At 31.4% G+C, this 19,804-nt stretch overlaps 1 pseudogene across 1 annotated transcript in view; it reads right to left on the bottom strand.

The window, feature by feature from the left end:
• LOC146999438 (astacin-like metalloprotease toxin 5) overlaps positions 1-19,804 on the bottom strand; it is a 47,362-nt pseudogene that overhangs the window by 16,653 nt on the left and 10,905 nt on the right. Inside the window, exons 4-5 of the transcript XR_015043248.1 lie at positions 16,524-16,641; positions 15,127-15,305 (exon numbers count right to left, since the gene is read on the bottom strand). The product of XR_015043248.1 is annotated as an astacin-like metalloprotease toxin 5 (transcript). The remainder of the gene's footprint in view (positions 1-15,126; positions 15,306-16,523; positions 16,642-19,804) is intronic.

A 19,804-nucleotide genomic window follows, 5' to 3' on the forward strand; every position in this document is an offset into this window, starting at 1 on the left:
TCCTATTGTAACTCTATACACTATTTACAAAGAGAAAATACACTCTAGATGATAACATAGCATCATATCACCCATATATTTTTAAAAATTTAGAACAATTTCAGTAAGGCAAATTATCTACAGAGTTTTCAAACACGGATATATTTCTGAAAGAAACTACCTAACATACCTCTCATTTACTTCTAAACCATTTAAATAAAACCAAACAATTAATAAAAAATTTGAATTTTCGATAAAGTTTAGTACATCTATACAGTTATTTAATTCATGAAGTACCAAATTTTGAAAATAATAAGAGTAAAATCATCACTATTTTAGAATTTAGGAAGAGATCTTCAATAATGAGAGTGAACATATACCGAACTTCATGCAAGATTTTTATCGTTTCATACCAAACATTTCACTATTTCGTAGATTCTAAGAACATAGCCCAATCTTTTTCAAAGAAAATATATCATTTCACATTAATTAGAGAGTGCCATACGAGTTTAATTGCAGGTGCTTACTGAATGATGCTAAACCTTTCAAGGAAACAATCAAATAATTTTCATCTTTCATGAAAATTTGTGAATAACAATATTTCATAAGAGCTAGAAGACTTAGTGCAATGAAACTGTATCAGAAATAGAAAACTATTTTCCAAAATATGAATTCCCATTGGAAATTTTAGATATTCATATGTAAAGTTATATCCGAAGTTATATCACTTCAGTCGAACTTGAAGACCAACCAGATTTATTACATGATTTGATACATTTCTCGTATTTTTTCCGAAAATAGAAGTTTATATTTTTCATACGCAAACAATTACAACGAATTACTGACATTTTATTTCCATATTACTTGCCATTTTTTACTGCAAAAAACTATTGTAAGTTCCATGTTCGAAGCTCAGCATCCATAAATTTCACATAATACTGCAGTTACACAGTGCAAATTATAAGAAAAGCTAGATAGTCTATATTGGATACAGAACATAGACTACAATACTCAAGGACCTAATTAAAGAATACATTAAACTGTTAAAAAAATTAATCACATTTTATATAATTCTATGCATATTTCATATTAATATATGAAACATTTCACATTTCACGTTTTTAGAAATGTAGCATAACGTTTTCCAAGACAATGGCCAATACATCCAACCTTATGAAAAGGAATCATCTAAAATAAGAAGGGGTAGTTTTATTATCTTAAATCGGTAAACAAATGATTAGGAAAGTGACAGCTTGTTAAACTTACCACTACTAGGATATGTACATATCCTTGTTTAACAAGGCCTCACTTCCCTAATCGCTTGTTTACCAGTTTAAGATAATAAAACTACCCCTTCTTATTTTAGATGATTCCTTTTCATAAGGTTGGATGTATTGGCCATTGTCTTGGAAAACGTAATGCTACATTTCTAAAAACGTGAAATGTGAAATGTTTCATATATTAATATGAAATATGCATAGAATTATATAAAATGTGATTAATTTTTTTAACAGTTTAATGTATTCTTTAATTAGGTCCTTGAGTATTGTAGTCTATGTTCTGTATCCAATATAGACTATCTAGCTTTTCTTATAATTTGCACTGTGTAACTGCAGTATTATGTAAAATTTATGGATGCTGAGCTTCGAACATAGAACTTAGAATAGTTTTTTGCAGTAAAAAATGGCAAGTAATATGGAAATAAAATGTCAGTAATTCGTTGTAATAATTTGCGTATGAAAAATATAAACTTCTATTTTCGGAAAAAATACGAGAAATGTATCAAATCATGTAATAAATCTGGTTGGTCTTCAAGTTCGACTGAAGTGATATAACTTCGGATATAACTTTACATATGAATATCTAAAATTTCCAATGGGAATTCATATTTTGGAAAATAGTTTTCTATTTCTGATACCATTTCATTGCACTAAGTCTTCTAGCTCTTATGAAATATTGTTATTCACAAATTTTCATGAAAGATGAAAATTATTTGATTTTTTCCTTGAAAGGTTTAGCGTCATTCAGTAAGCACCTGCAATTAAACTCGTATGGCACTCTCTAATTAATGTGAAATGATATATTTTCTTTGAAAAAGATTGGGCTATGTTCTTAGAATCTACGAAATAGTGAAATGTTTGGTATGAAACGATAAAAATCTTGCATGAAGTTCGGTATATGTTCACTCTCATTATTGAAGATCTCTTCCTAAATTCTAAAATAGTGATGATTTTACTCTTATTATTTTCAAAATTTGGTACTTCATGAATTAAATAACTGTATAGATGTACTAAACTTTATCGAAAATTCAAATTTTTTATTAATTGTTTGGTTTTATTTAAATGGTTTAGAAGTAAATGAGAGGTATGTTAGGTAGTTTCTTTCAGAAATATATCCGTGTTTGAAAACTCTGTAGATAATTTGCCTTACTGAAATTGTTCTAAATTTTTAAAAATATATGGGTGATATGATGCTATGTTATCATCTAGAGTGTATTTTCTCTTTGCAAATAGTGTATAGAGTTACAATAGGAATTGAATCTTCTTTCTATAGCAGAATTTATTAGTATCTCTAGAAGAGGAATTAGAAAAAAAAAAATTCCTGTTTTTGTAAAAAATGATGAAGTATCTGGTTGTTATTGTGGTGGAAAGTGTTATTCAAAAGTTTCAGAGTGGTAAAATATGATTCTGAAATGGCGTTTTCTGAAACTAATGAGTATGAAAGTCATTGAAAAATCTGTTGCAGTCGCATAAAATTTAACTCGAAGGTGAAAATTGTTGCTTGCAGGATTAAACAATATCAAAATTTGGTTTGAAACTAAATCACTCAGTGCTACATACAGATGTGATCGCGATTTTTTCAAGGTCTTTTACTAGAAGATATCCTGTTTTTTAAGTAAAATTATATTCCTTTTCCTATGAAAGTAAGTCTAAAGCTAAATATTTGGAAAAGTGAGATATCTGGATTTTCATCTGTTAGGAGAAATGCGCATGCTACATAAAAATAAAATAGGGGTATCACTGAATTTTCTTGTTACTACAAAAGGGTAGATTTAGAAAATAAAAGAGCATTTCTAAAAAGTTGGTTCATTAAACTTACTCTTACTTCTTAAAAGTTGATAAGTTATAAGAAAATTCTTTTTAACCGTATACTGCTTATAAGAAATGATTTGTTACTCAGGTTTTATATTAATGCATTACACGATTTTACATTTCGTTTAAGTATTGGTAAGGTTTTACTGTTCCTAACGAGTGGAATTTTCTTAGTGTGTACGTGAATATTTAATTGCATTTTCCTTAACAACACGTGGGAGTAATTTAATAATGCATCGCATAAATATTATTTTCTTTTAAAAATCCTAGTTGAAAGTTAATTAAAACTATTTAGATTAATATTAAATGTATGTAAAGGGCTAATTGTACTACAGAAAGGTTCATGACTTTTCTGTGTATACTGACGAGGGTATATAAAGAAAACTTCAGGTTTTTCCCACTGATAGTAAATCTGGAACCAATAAAAAAGTATTAAGACTCATTTTTAGGTAAATATATTGCTTTCTATCGCACATTTTCTAAACATTTGTTGGAATTCTGGGTAAATAACTTAAATTCAGTAAAGATTATATCCTGATTTGGGTAAAACCTTAAATATTCTACAGTGAAAATATTTATTTCATATTTAGTTCTTAATATTAAGAAAATAGTTCTAAGATAGTTATTGTGTACTGTGGGAATACTGCAGGAAAAGATGAAGGATTTAGATGGTCTTTGGAGTTTTTCACTCAGTAAAAGGTAATATTTAGCAAATTACAGTTCTCGAAAATGCATAGAAAGTTCCTGTAATGCAAACATATATGTACAATTATAAGATAACGTAATACTTATTTGGGTGTAATTTTTTTATTGAAAATGAGTTATCCCTTATTAAATGTGTATTAGTCAGGAATATTTAACTGCTATGATGAGTATTGTACGAAGAAATTTCTGTATTTGTGATGAAGAAGGTTAAAATATTCGAAATTGTAGTGGAGATTTGGGTAAAATGTCTCTTACTCTTTGGTTCCTTCTGTAAATATAGGTATATTGGTAATGATATATGTTTTGTAAAGTACTTCAAAAGATTACATTCATAAGAAAATAAATTGGTAAATAAATTAATGCAAACTGACATTTGCGAAAATAACATTTTAGTCTAAGAAATTGAAAAATAGTCTATATATGAAATTGTCTAGTGAATTAAGTTGGAACTGGGCTAAGTTAAAAAAATGTATTAACACTATGCGTTAGAAATAAATGCATAGAAATAAAACAAACTTTAAAGAGATGAAATTGTAACCAATGGGTAAAATCGATGGTCATTCATCTCTTAATCAATATTGGAAATGTTTATTTTAGAAATTTCTTTTATACACGTAACGTCAAATTTCGTCCATTTAACATGAAAGCCGTTCATGAAGGCAGAAATATCCGTACTTAGTGTAGGGAAAGGTAATAAAGTGAAAATTTACATAGTCGAGACATTTAAAGTGATGTAGAATGCATTCAATTAGTACAAATTACTGAATTTAAAGTTACTGAGCGTTCAAAATAATAAGAAAGAATTTTGCATGAGTACATGAAAGAATGAATATGGGTCTAAAATTATGGATGAAAGTTGAGATTTCATTCTAAAAATTCGGAATCTATCAAACTAGCTTAATGAAAATCAAGATTCAAAACTGAACATTGGTAACACTGAAGAGCTTAAAAACATATATTCAGATAGAAAGGGTATTAAGAATTAAAAGGAAATGCCAGAATATGCAGGAAATGTTAAAGTTTGAAAATGCGAATGAAGTTAATAATGAAGTAAAGTAGTAGGATAAATCATGATAAGAGTACTACAGAATGATAAATTGTAGAATTGGCAAATTAAAATAGTACTATAAAATATGGACTAAGTAAGGACTATTCAACGAATTGGATATGAATAACAGTTAAAGGTTGTAAAATAAAATGCTTAATTGAAATCGATCTCTATTTTTAAGAAATTTAAGCGTGTTAATTTAGCTGAAATAGTAATATCACAAGCGCAATTACAATCAAAAATTATAAAACAGAGTTAAAATTTAGAGTATGTTGGAAACTAGAATGAAACCCAGTGCCAGAAAAGTACGAAAATTACATTTAAAATTAACTAAAGTTTATGCGTATGGTAGGAAAATGTAATAAACAAGTTCAAAATTAGAGTACTTTAAAAATTACGAAGATATAAAATGTACGAAACATGTTAAAAATAATATCTAAAATTAAATAAAGCTCACATACATGGTAAGAAAATAGAGGAATTAAGCTAAAATTAGGAGCCTGTTTAAAATTAGGAAGGTTAAAACGTATGAAAGTCGTTACAAATTAAAGGAAAGTCATGTGAAAATATAAGAAATTAGTTAAAATTCTTAGTATGTTGAAAACTAAACGCGATAAAAAATAGAAAAGGAGTTAAAATTTACATCTAGAATTAAATAAGTCAGGTATATGGTAGAAAAATGTAATAAGCAAGTTCAAAATTAGAGTACTTTAAAAATTACGAAGGTTTAAAATGTACGAAACAAGTTAAAAATGACATCTAAAATTAAAAAATATTCATATATATGGTTAGAAAATACAGGAATTAAACTAAAATGTAAAGTATAATTGAAATTACGAAGTTTAAAACATATGAAAGTAGCTATAAATTAAATGAAAGTCATATACGTAGTGTGAAAATATAGAAAATTAGTTAAAACTCAGAGTATGTTGGAAACTAAAAACGTTAAAAAATAGAAAATAAGTTATAATTTACACATAAAATTAAATAAACGTCAGGTATATGATATGAAAATGCAGGAATTATGTTAAAATTAGGACTATATTAGAAATCATGGAGGTTAAAATCTATGGGAGAAATCAAGTAAATGTCATGTATATAGTGTGAAAATATAAAGTGATTAAAAATTTTGAGTATATTAAATAGTGTGAAGGTTAAAATGTACAAAACAAGCTGGAAATGTTACATCTAAAATTAAATGCAAGTCATCTATATGATTATAAAATGTATGAAATAAGTTAAAATAGAGAATATGTTGAAGATCGCTAACGTTTAAAAGAACGAAAAAAGTTAAAAATTACATCTAGCATTGAATAATATAATACACGAAAATGCGTGTTTTAGTTATTACACTCATAAAAGATAACGAATAAGTTAAAAGTATTGCCTAACAAGTCTGGAAAATCTCTGGGTAAAATGAATTTAAGAATAAAAATGAGTAATGTAATGAAGATTAGGGAAAGTATATGTGATATTATGTACAGAAGATTTAAGAAATAAGGTAAAGTTCTGAGTGTATAGGATCACTCAATCATTAAATTCGAAAATAATCCTCGTTCAGGGTAACTAGGAGATAATCTTCATATACGTAGTAAAACAGTTGGAATGCGAAAAAAAAACACAAAGGCTAAAAATTTATTAACGAAGGGAAATCACCTCCGATAAATCAGTAAAATATAATCTCTTATTAAATTGTGATGACATGTAGCAGTTTTGCAGATATTGAGTCATAGGATAAATAAAAGTAAGAAAATAATTATCTTCGGAAGAGGTTATACTGTGAAGGAAACATTTTATTATATGCTAATATCTGTTTCAAGATAATAACTGTATCAGTCACTTAAAACACCTACTTGATATACATTTTTAAGAACTCAATATAAATAAGCAAGTTTACAAATTATCATATAACTACTAAATGCTTAAATCACAAAATTAAAAAAAGAAAAGAATCTAAGCACACATCCTTTTTCTGTGACGTAGCAGCTCGATAAGGCTCCCCTGTCCCCATTTTCAGATAAGCGTGCCTTCCACGGCTGAGTATTCCTTCTCGGGAGCTCCCTAAGCTCCCGATCCAGAACTCTGATTTTCCTCTACTCTAATGACTCTATATAATTTTATATGCTGTTTTGCTGTTTTAGTCCAAAGCAATATCTGATATTTATATAGAATTATATGTATATGAACTTAGAGCATTAAAAAGTAAATTGGATCAAAGCAATGCGATTCCTGAACAGTATTAATAATTGCATCCTTAATGTTAAAGTTAAATTTACTTTTAACATTAGATGCTTTAAGTTTATTTTACTTCAATCTTGCAACTACAGCGCAGGTTTAAAAATTTTGGTTTTTATTTTTGCCACTTATTAAGTTTCTTTAAGTATCTCTTATTAAGTTTCTAGGCGAATTTGACCTTCTGTGGGAGTGATCGCTTTAGAGAGGTATTGTTCAATGTTTATTTTCTCAGAAATTACGGTTAGTTTTAGAACTGATCCGTTTAGGTCGCCGCGAGAGAGTTCCCCATATATATATTTCTGAGAACTATGACCAAAATCGTTGCATTTGTTCTTCAAGGGGTTATCGTTTTAGAGAAGTGATATTCAATGCAGATATTTATTTGTATTTTAAAAAATAATGGCCCCTCTTAAACGTAGAAATTTTAGAGATGATTACGAGAGAGTTCACTGTCTGTATGTATAATGAATATTCTGTAAGGCAAGTAAGCATTATTCCAAACTATTTGGTCGCCTGTGGAAGCGGTCATCTTAGAGAAGTCTATCTATCATTAGAAAGATAATGTTCATTGCAGCTATTTGTTCTTGCCGAAGATAGCTCGAACTTATTTAATGATACTTAACTTCAGTAAGTGGACTGTAATATTAACAATAACAATTTTATTTTAACAAAAACAACATTATTGAATACTAGCACACGCATGTGCTTATAGTTACCTATGTAACTTAGCTAATGAGCGAGCAACCATATGCTCTTACATCAAGTCAGAAATCATTCATACTAATAAAGCAAAAACGAAATAACTTTAGGGTTACACTAAAGCCAAACTCTGCTTGGCGTAAAACAATGCTGCCAAGCAATACTCTTTCAGACACCGAACATCCCGCCCGGCGTTGAAATATTAATTTCAATACAATAAGTAAAATTCAAAAAAGTAATAAATGTCCATACAATACAAAATGATACAATGTAAATTAATGCACAAATTATAATACAAGTAATTACACTGTAAAAAGAACAAATATGATGGATTACAATTCAAACCTTCAAATAAACATAAAAATTCGTACATTATTTCTCAATTGGCAGTACAGCAATTTTAGTAACTGCTCGTTTATGAATACCATTTTTGGTTTTGACAGAGACAACTCGCACAAGGTTGTCCTTCCCATAAAACACATCTACAATTCTCCCTAACAACCATTTACAGGTAGGAAGATTTTCTTCCTTGATCACTACCATATCCCCTATTTTAATATTTTGTTTAGCAATCATCCATTTATTTCTTTGAATCAAAGTGCTCAAGTAATTATTAGTCCAGTTCTTCCATGTATTTTGTACCATTTTTGTAGTTTTTTGCCATAAACTAAGTCTGTTATTATCTACTTCAGTTAAATTGGGTTCATTTATTGAATTGATCGGTCGACCTATAAGGAAATGACCAGGGGTCAAAACATTTAAATCATCAATATTAGAAGTTAACGGTGTAAGAGGGCGAGAATTTAAGATTCCCTCTACTTGAACTGTTACTGTCAAAAATTCTTCGTAGGTTAATACTGAATTTCCTACTGTTCGTTTAAAATGAAATTTAAAGGATTTTACTCCTGCTTCAGATAGACCATTAAAATTTGGTGCTCTTGGGGGTATAAACTTCCATTGTATACCTTCCTCGGCTAGAAAATTAGCTAAAGTTCCATTCTGCTTTAGAAAAATACTCATTAATTTTTTTATTTCTGTATTTGCACTAACAAAGTTTTTTGCATTGTCACTAAATATTTTTTTTGTTTACCTCGTCGGGCAAAGAACCTCTTCAGACAAGCAATGAATGCTTCTGTGGTTAAGTCATTGACAATCTCTAGATGAATTGCTTTTGTCACCATACAAACAAAAATACAAACATATATCTTATGATAGTTACCCTTGCGTTGCCCTTTGTACTTTATCAAAAATGGGCCGCAGTAATCAATAGCACAACAATTAAATGTAAAATTAATATTAATTCTCTCTTTAGGTAATTCTCCCATTAGTTGTTGAGAAATTATTGGTTTTGCCTTAAAGCAAATTATGCAGCTTTGGACTATCTTTCTAGCTATATTCCTGCCATTAATGGGCCAATAAATTTGTCTAATAGAATTTAATAGTGATTGTGGACCATTATGAAAATCCTTTTCATGAAAATAAATAAATATAAGTTCAGTTAACTTATTCTTGGCAGGTAAAAAAATGGGATGTCTTTGACTATAACTTAAATTAGAATTCTTTATCCTACCACCTACCCTTAACAGACCTTTTTCATCTAAGAAGGGATCAAAATATTTTAACTTACTCCTTGATGTTATCTGTAGACCTTTCTGCAACAAAGAAATTTCTTCTGCAAAATACCTACCTTGGATATATTTAAGGAGTGTATTCCTTGACAGCTCCATTTCATCTATACTAATACTACCTGTTCGTTTCTCGCTTGTGTTCCTACAGTTGTAGATAAATCTGAAAAGTAAACTAATAATTCGTATTAGTTTCAAGAAATCATTAGTTATTTTTAGGAAGTCATCAAAGAATGAATCAGTTTTTAAAGTCAACAAGGAACTCGTAACTGGTTTCAGTTCTGAAGAATAAAGCTCATCACTAAGTCCATTTTTATCTTGAAAATTGTCCTTGTTTAAAAACTCAGGACCTTTCCACCACAGCTTGTTAGATCCAAGAGTTGTAGCATCTGATCCTCTGGAAATGATGTCGGCTGGGTTCATTTCTGAAGACACATGTCCCCACTGATAGTTAGAAGTAAGTTGTTGAATTTGAGAGACTCTATTACTCACAAAGGTTTTCAAAAGATGCGGTGATGTATTGATCCAGGCTAAAGCAATGCTTGAATCTGACCAGAGCTTAACGTCATCAATTTTGAGTTTCAAAGCTTCTAAAACCTTTTGCATAAGTTTGGACAGGAGTAGACATGCTGATAGTTCTAATCTAGGAATAGTCATAGTCTTGATTGGTGCTACACGAGATTTGCTACAAAGAAGTTTACTACAATATTCACCAGGGCTTGTAATGCTTTGAAGATATATCACTGCCCCAAATGCCTTCTCGGAGGCATCCGCAAATCCCTGTAAAATGAGCATTGAAAAGGTCTCTTTTAAAATGCAACGAGGTACTTGTATATTTTCTATACTCTGAAGAGTTTTAATAAGCACATTCCATTCATTGGCAAGATGTGGTGGTAACTGTTCCGCCCAGTCTAGCTTAAGCAACCAAAGTGCTTGCATGAATATCTTTGCCTTGCTAATAATAGGACCGAGTAGGCCTAAAGGATCATATAATCTCGCTATTTGAGATAAAACATCTCTTTTCGTAACATCAGGCTTATCTTCATCTTCCTTCCAAAGTATTTTCTGATATTTGGTCTGCGATGGCAATATTTCAATTTGTCGAAACATCTTCTCAATATCGGCAGTAAATGCATAAATGTGCTTTCTAAACCGTATCATGATGGAAAAAAGTTCCTCTTGAATCATTCCACCTTTACATAATATGTCGTTCAATGAACAACCGTTAGTAGTTTTGGCACTCGCGTCGAACACAACGCGTAACTTTGTTGTTTTACTATCAGGTTTCAGCACGCCATGATGAGGAAGAAAATATCCTCCTTCAGTTTCAGAATAGTCTTCCATCCTCTCCATATGATTTAATGATTCATATTCCCTTAAAAATGAAACATAAAGTTCTTTCATTACAGAATCACTCGACAAACGTTTCCACAACTGATTCAGTCTTTTTTCAGCGATTTCCTTTGAATCCCCTAATTGTATGTTTTCACCAATATCGGCATTTTATGAACTCGGCTTGAACGGCATTTTAACCACATATCTTCCATCCGTATGCCGGTAAAATGAGTTTTTAAAAAATTCGTTGCAATAATTTAATTCAGAATTAACTGTAGATTTAGTTTCATTTACTTCTTCAACTTCCCAGAATGACTTTACTAAGTTATTTAACGAATTAATCTCTGTTGACAAAAAACAATAATTCAAGTCATAATTTTTTACATGTGGAATTCTAACGCTTCCAGAAACTAAAAAGCCGAAACAGCTGTTTTGAAGAAGTAACTCATTATCTTCTAAACGTATTTTATCTGTTTTTAAAAATTCAAAAAATAATTCCGCACCTAATAATAAATCTACCTTTTTTGCCTTGAAAAATTCATCATCAGCTAACTTTATTCCTTTCGGAATATTTAATTTCGAAATATCAATAGATTTCGATGGTGTCATGTCAGTTATTTTGGGAACAACTAATAACTCTATTTCCCATTCATTTTCCTTTTCTAAGTTCGATAAACGCGTCTTTATTTGCGATTTAACATTCAAAGTAGTGTTGCCTATTCCACTAACTGGAATAAATGCTCGTTCTTTTTTTATTCCTAATGAGTTCATAACACCTACAGTACAAAAATGACAAGTCGAAGCTGAATCAAGCACGGCTCTAAAAGGAATTCGTTCATCGTAAACATCGCGAAGATAAACAATTGCTGTATTTATTAACACAAATTTAGATTTATTTGCAGCTGCCATCAAAGTTGAGTGGGGGGGAGAGGAGCAGTCCTCTTTCCTATTCACTGACGAAAAGTTCAAGGTCAATTCATTTTTTTTCGATTATTCATTTTGTTTTTCGTCAATTTTATGTAACAGCGAATGATGTGTGTCTTTCTTACAGACATAACAATTGAGTTTAGCCTTACACTGCGATAATACGTGTGATGGAGAAAGGCATTTAATGCATAATTTATATTCTTTAACAAAATCATACCGCTCAGAAACAGAAATACTCTTAAATTTCGAACAATGATAAATTGGGTGTGGTTCTTTACACATAATACACTTTCGAAAAGGGTTTGTTTTAGTTACCAAGGATTTTGAATTTCTAGAGCGACTTAATTGATTTGATACTTTAGTAGCATAGCTCTGCTTAGGAAAACTAACTTTATTTATTTCTTCAAGAATGCGAATTCTTTCTTCGAGAAATTCTAAAAATTCATCAAGTTTGGGAATTTCATTTGATTTTACGTTTAGTTCAAATGCTTTTCTAGATTCTCTATCTAATTTATGCAATAAAATATTTAATATCAAAACATCAGATAAATTATTTCTATCAAATTCTAATACACTTAAAGATCTCAAACATCTTTTAACATTATCTACCAGTGATCTCAACTGAGAAGGTGAGTCATTTATTTTTTCAAATTTCAACAAATTATTGATAAAGGCATCAACTACTGCTCTTTTGTTTTCATATCTGCTTTCAAGTGCAGAAAATAGCGACTCAAATGTATCCTGACATGATTCTAACATTTTTGCTTCACCTTTAAGTGATGCTTTCAAATAAAACAGTTTCTCAGTATCATTTAAATTATTATTATTACCAATCATAGACATAAACTGCACTTTAAAATTTTTAAAATCTTCATATTTACCATAAAATTGAGGAAGAGGTAAATCAGGCAGTTTAAAATTTGATTTAGAAGCAGTTTTGGTTTCAAATTTATCTTTATTATTTGTTTCACAATTAGAAAGAAAAATTCTAAATCTTACTTCGAACTCTTCGATGCTTTCTTCCAATTCTTGTGTAATGCTTAGATTATCCTTCAAGTCAATTTCCTCTGGCAAATTGGTATATTCCACTATGAGTTGTTTAACCCGAGATTTTAATTCCAACAAAGAATCCAATTTAGTCTTCATAATAACATCATGGTTGAGTTTATTCTCCTCCATTTTATACTCATCAAGGAATTTTATCAAAGCTCCGAGTTTCGTTTTCACTACGCCGCGTTGGCGATTCAATGAAACAATATTAGTAGCCATTTTCTTCTCCGGCTAACGTGAGACCAAACTGTTCTTGCCGAAGATAGCTCGAACTTATTTAATGATACTTAACTTCAGTAAGTGGACTGTAATATTAACAATAACAATTTTATTTTAACAAAAACAACATTATTGAATACTAGCACACGCATGTGCTTATAGTTACCTATGTAACTTAGCTAATGAGCGAGCAACCATATGCTCTTACATCAAGTCAGAAATCATTCATACTAATAAAGCAAAAACGAAATAACTTTAGGGTTACACTAAAGCCAAACTCTGCTTGGCGTAAAACAATGCTGCCAAGCAATACTCTTTCAGACACCGAACACTATTTATTTACGTTATCGGAAATACTGGTCATTTTCAGAGCCAGAAAATGGGTTCAGTGAATCATAAAAACAGATCAAACATGTGGCTTAAAAAGACATATTTTGTTTAAATGTTTTTATGGCCATTTCTGAGTTTTGTATAGGGACCACGTCTTTATCATTCTTTCCGGATCCAGTAATTCTATTTTAAATCTCTTAAGATGACAATTTTTGATTTTATTACCAAACTACCAAATCTTCTGAGAATAAACATTTTGTTTCATGTTAGCGCAGAAACGTAAAAAATTCTCTTCGCCTATTTTGAGAATAGAAGCTGTCGATTAACAACTTGACGAATTTTATCAGTATAGCGATAGTAGCTGTCGTATCTTGGCCCCTCGAATCCCCCAGAAGGATTGTATGTTTGTAAGTGTACAGTATCTGTGTGCCAATGAAAAAATTATTGCAAGAGGATGGTAGTGGAGAACGGTGAATTGGGATCCGTTCTCCATAAAAATTAGGATGGAACTTCCTCTGAGCGCGTGCATCCGAGGGAAAGAAGGCTTATTTAATGCTAAGATGGAAGGCGTATGGAAAGAAGGCTAATGCTTTTTTATATATTTGCATAAATATATGATATTTTTCCCACATGCGAAGTCCAATTTTTTGGTATTTCACTCTGACGGGTTTAAGTGAACATGGCAGAGCATGATACATCTAAAGCACAACCATTCTGCTAGTGTTTCGAATCTTTATCACTACATTATAAGATAAGTTTCTGTCACTGCCTGATAACAATTGTAATAATTTGGCAATAATTCTCCTTTAATTAGTAACACACATCAAGTAATATCGTTCAGAAATTTTTATTTAATTCAAGACATATAAGTAAGCAAAACTTAAGGATTTCATGAAAAATATATTTTTAAATACATAGTGGTTTCATGGAATAGAGCAGGAGGTCCCCAGCTATTTTGTCTCTAGGAGCCCATTCTAGAATATCTGTTGAACGGCGAGCACCATTTACTTTGTCAAGGTGAATTTATAGTTGAATAGAGTTAATAACATATGCATATAAAAAGAAGAGATCGGTCGTATTTCGCTTTCTGGCTTTGTCGTATTTCGCTTCTGTGTTGGACGTAATTCCTATTTTATTAAAAGTGAGAAAACTGTCACATACAATTTTAATTGAAAACTAAAACATTTTTATTGTAATCGCACAGCGGCAGGCGCCATGGTGTCCACGGACATAGGGTTGAGAACCCCTGGAATAAAGTAATATGATTTCCACATTATCTGGTTTAAAATTAGAGGACAGTAGTTTTCAGTTATGTTAAAAATTCGAAAGCAGGATGTTCAAAGCAGTTTTTTTTAATTTACTCTCTCTCTCTCTTTTTTTTCAATCTAACCTGAAGTGATATTAGAATTACCATACAGATGGATTTCAGAAAGGCATATATTCCATTATTCTTTTAATCCCAGATTTACAGCTTCAAACTTCACTTCCGCTATAGAATTCTTGCTATTGTTCAATATGGGTCAAAAGCTGTATCAAGAATTCATCTAATGTGTTTCTTTTCCCGTTTATTTCCTTCCCTGAATGCGTAGTTTATTATTGATTATTGAACTCAACGGACAACTTATTTCCACCAAGTAAAATTCACTTGTGTCATCACGTACCATTTTTTCCCTCGCAACGTTAGAAACATGTCCTAATCCAATATATTATGGATAATCTAACCACATTACCTTTGACTAATCCATACATTAATCGAAGATCTTTCGCCTTAGACAGAGATCTTAACCTCTAGATTAAGCAAGCCCATGAGTATGTGTAAGGTCTCAGACGATATCAAACAGGATGGCTATTATTAAGTACATAAAAATGGTTTAAAACCTACTTTCATCGATGTTGTGCCAGTTAATGGTCAGGTAATCATCTCTGTCAGACCTGTTGTGCTCGTGCTCAAATCCTATTGTGTGGAGCAGCTCGTGAACGACAGTTCCGAAGGGTGAACATCCATCTCCCAAAGATATTCTCTGCTCACTTTGATTGTAAAATCCCCATTGAGACCAGCACCTTGAATAGAAATTCAACAATCAGCATACACTTCAATTATGCCTTTAATCACGATTTAAAGTATATTTCTTAGACTTTTCATCTTTATATTTAGTAGTCATTAAGTAAAGGATCTGCGAAAAGAAGTTCTGTGGGTTATGAAAAAAAAAATATTCTCAAAAACTGTAGTTTCGAAATGATTCGAATGTCAAAACGTGGACAAGAATTGTACACATGAAGGAATGTGGAGTTACGAACATACTGAATATGAAATTTTCCAGCCTGGTTAAATAGAAGAGATGGACTGATGCGCTTGTATTCAAGGTGTTCAAATCAGGCCTAACACTGCCAAAATACCTAAATTATCAGGGGTTGCCATTTTACCATGATGTTCTTCTTTTCGGAGTTCCCTAAAAACATCACGTACGATGAAATAATTTTTCATTTCAGGGGCCTACCGCTGATAATAGCAGCAAACTTCGGATCCGTAAGCTCCAGAAATTCACAAAACTTGGTATGGACCTCATAACAATTTCGAGGTCTGCTATTCAAATATTGAAGAAAATATAGAATTCTGGTACGTTAATGCGGAAGCTTCGAATACTTTAACATTTTGACATTTGAATCATTTCATCATATCTAACAGCTTTAGCTGTAGCAAACAGATTATGTTCTCCATACGGTACTTAATTCTTAAAAGGACACAAAATACTTCACGATAAATAAACCCATAAGGAAGCAGATTTGTATGGGAATTATTCATGCATGCCACAGCATAACGACATCTCACATTGCCACTTATGCTGAATGATTTCTGTATATTCAAATTCTGTGGATATTTAAGCTTATTAAAAGGATTTTTACTCTTAAATCCAATTTCTTGCCATTTACTCCATAAATACTTCAGTAGCCTTGTTTTAGTGGGAGTCGGTAGACTGCATGGGTACTATCTGCCAAAGGGAAGGATTCGTGAAGAACTTCTTGTGAGAAACCCTGTATTTTTAAGAATACTCATGTTTCACGTGAATAAAAGCACAAAAACCCCACGTATCGAGGCCGTTGCAGGGATTCAAATCAGTGCAGAGCTATTTATGTTTTGCACTCTTATCCACTCGACCACAGTGAGCTTACTGAATTTTAGATAACTTTATGTATGATATTATACGTATAAAAGGAGAAGGATTTTGAAAAATAAATATGTTTGGTTAAGATAAATGATTTGCTGGACAGTTTTCTTACCCATTTCCTTTGAATAGCTTAACATAATTTCTGTGGTAGTAGTCCTAGTGAACAAATTTTATGCAAGTTTCCTCTTCGATGTGTCGCATTGCCAACATTATAGTCTCCCATATAGGATCTAAAAAACAAGAATCGGGTTATTGAATTGGGTCCAACAACAAGAATTGGGTTATTGAATCTGGTCCAACAACAAGAATTGGGTTATTGAATCGGGTCCAACATAATGACGGTTTTTTGAAAATATTGTTCATACTCTCGCCGCTTCAAATCAGTAACAGAAATAGTAAAGAAAAGTTGAAACGAAATTCTGAATGAATTCACGCACATTTTTTTCAGGCATAAATGTTCAAGAAATGATTCATCGCTAGGTTTTCTTAATATAAGAGAATAAATCAAACTAGAAGAGAAACACACCAAAGTAAAATTTAAAATTAGCCAAACTGCAAATGTAATTTAGTGTAGATTTTGAATTAAAGTTCATTTAATCGATACAACACAGAAATACATTTGCTACTGATGAAAAGGGACGTATTCTTGGACGCCTTCAAAACCGATAAAATTTTAAATCCATGCCAAATTAAGGCTTCCCTACCTTCTAATTTTAAGTAACAGCATTAGTGTTTGCAAAGTCTGACGATAGATCTTTAAATTACATTTAACTGTGCTGGAATCCTAATATACCTGATTGTCCTCTAAAATGCTTGATAATGTTCCATGTTTGTAACACCTTATTCCCAAGTGAATGCGGTACATTAAAAGAAGAAAAAAATGTAGGCCATTTGTCTTCAACGATTTTTAGTTTGTTTACTTTTCTTGCAACTTATAAAATGTTTGCTTTCCCTAGTCTTCGTTGTTTGAAAGAACATGACTAAAATATTTTGATAAATTGTAAAATGGATATTTGTATACCTAATATTGTGGTAGTACTGCCCTATTGACAATCTCAGAGAAGACACGAATGTTTGAAATTTTTTGTAAGTGTGTCATAAGGCACTTAAAATACTGTCCAGCCGAAGGTCGAAGATTGAGAGTCTGTATACTCTCAGATCCGTTCTTTGGAGTGTTTTCTTTTAGCCAAATATATCCCGCTGACATCTCTAGAGTCTGATTCGAAGGGTATTTTTACTGACGGTTCTAAGATGGATAGTGGCACGGACAGTGTGTTTTAACACATAGTAATCCACACCGCTGATCTTGTGCTTTTTTGGCGTTCAAACCGACCCTCTTTCCAATAGTAGACTATACAGCATCGGTGGTTCAGTGGTTCAGTAGTCTATACAAGAAATGAAAGGGCAGATTAGGTTTGTTTAACTCATTCTTCCAGGCGGAGCTTACGGTAAATATGCCAACTTTCCACCACAGCTGGTTTTTACCTGTTTTGACCGAGCTTCCAACTTAGTACTAAGAGCTGGCAAACACTGTGAATTTCATATATTTAGTCTTATTAACAGATTTAGAGCATATGTATCCACTCGAACTCGGAACTAATTATTCATATAGTCTGTACCGATATTTGCATTTAGTGTTGCACATTAGTATACAGTACTGTATTTTGATTTGTTACCTATATTGATATTATGACACTGGATAATTTCTTTTTCTTTTCTTTTCTTACAACTTCTTTTTCTTTTAAAATTTTTTTCTTTACTGTAAGGAGGGGATATTAGTACTACCAGTCTAACTTATATTTTATTTGCAAACATATATACCAACAAGTATAATATGTATTTAATTGCTTTTTAGCATCAGTAACACAAGGTATAGTACTGCTTCGGCTACTGTTAATCTTCATTATTCTTATTTATTTCTACTTACTCTACATGTGATTCTAGATCTTCTTCATATTTCAGTTATGTTATCTGGTTCAAGCCTCATTGTTCACCATAAGTTTTTATCGTACATTTTATTTTTATTCAGCTCTGTATTGTTTTACCTGTATTGTACATTCTTTGTTGCTTGTTAATTTGTCTTGAACTTTAGTACAGTAGTACGGCCTGACCTGTACACATATACTTACTGCGTAGCATTATTTGTTGGCCAGTTCTTGATCACCTGTAATACCGACTATCTTGGAAAAGGGTTAGAAGACAGGAGATCTCACTGATGATGCACCTATTGGCTATATGCCCAGACGCTGGTAAGCTGTCCTTCCCGTGGAGTAAAAGGGGTGTTCTCCTTCAAAATTGGGACCCTTCCTTATCTTGTGGGCGTAATTCAGGCGTCCCCTGTCATGCACTCTGAGTAAAGTACTCGGTGATGAGAAGGTTAAATGACTGATGGTTTCGGACATTCTTGACGAATTCTTAATAAGCAAAGTTAGCAGTAGTTGTTTGTGTATTTGAATTCTTTATAGAGGCGAAAGCTCTTCACTATTTTTCAAGTTCATGCGTACTTCTAAGAGGACACTGCTACCGGTGGATGCTGAGGATATCTCAAGGAGTATTTCTGGTTTTAGTGGCTATTGAGGAGTAATTGGCAATAAGAAGACGATTGAGAAATTAGGTTTCAGTACCTCATTTTGAACAAGCACTTAAACATTCATCGTTTTATTTAAATATTGGCAAGAATCATACATACATACAGATGTACAACGGCAAGAATCATATCCAAACATGTCTGGCCGACACTTCATACGTGCTAGTCAGAGATATTGTTTATTTTAAGAAAGGTACAAAAGCAAGTTCTAACCTCTCAATTTACAATTTCCAAAACCATTAGTTTATACACCTAAATGCATAAGTCTATACCAACAGGTGCAGAAGATAGGATACAAATGTGCTCTTTCAACTTGTGTGAAACTTTCTTGAACGTGTGGCAAGAATCTAATTGAATCATTGATTCTAATTGAATTTAATTAAACAAGAATGCCAAGAATCTCAATTTCATTGCTAGAACTAAGTGAAAAATCGATACTCATTACCAATTTCTCATTTCGGATTTTGTAAAGAAATGTAATTAATAGTTCAAGACAATACTACAAGTGCTATAAATAAGTATTTAAAAATCATATTCCAAGAGGTACCTAATGTGTCTCTGCTGCAAGAGTATTTGGTGCTAAACGAATATGAAAGAGGGATTAAATGAATAAGAATTTTTTTAAAGAAGGCGGTGAACCAAAAATGACTTGGAAACTATTATTTCATTGAATGACTTGGAAACTATTATTTCATATAAGTATGCTATAAAAAGAGTACAACAAATTGAAAATTGTAAAATAGCTTGCGAATGTTTTTCCACCCACATATGTTTGTGGTGAAAATATTACCTATTAAAAATGAGTG

The sequence above is a fragment of the Stegodyphus dumicola genome, chromosome 1 (genome assembly GCF_044657685.1).
Source record: "Stegodyphus dumicola isolate Sdum_Otavi_A_Nest chromosome 1, ASM4465768v1".
Classification (NCBI taxonomy): Eukaryota; Metazoa; Arthropoda; class Arachnida; order Araneae; family Eresidae; genus Stegodyphus; species Stegodyphus dumicola.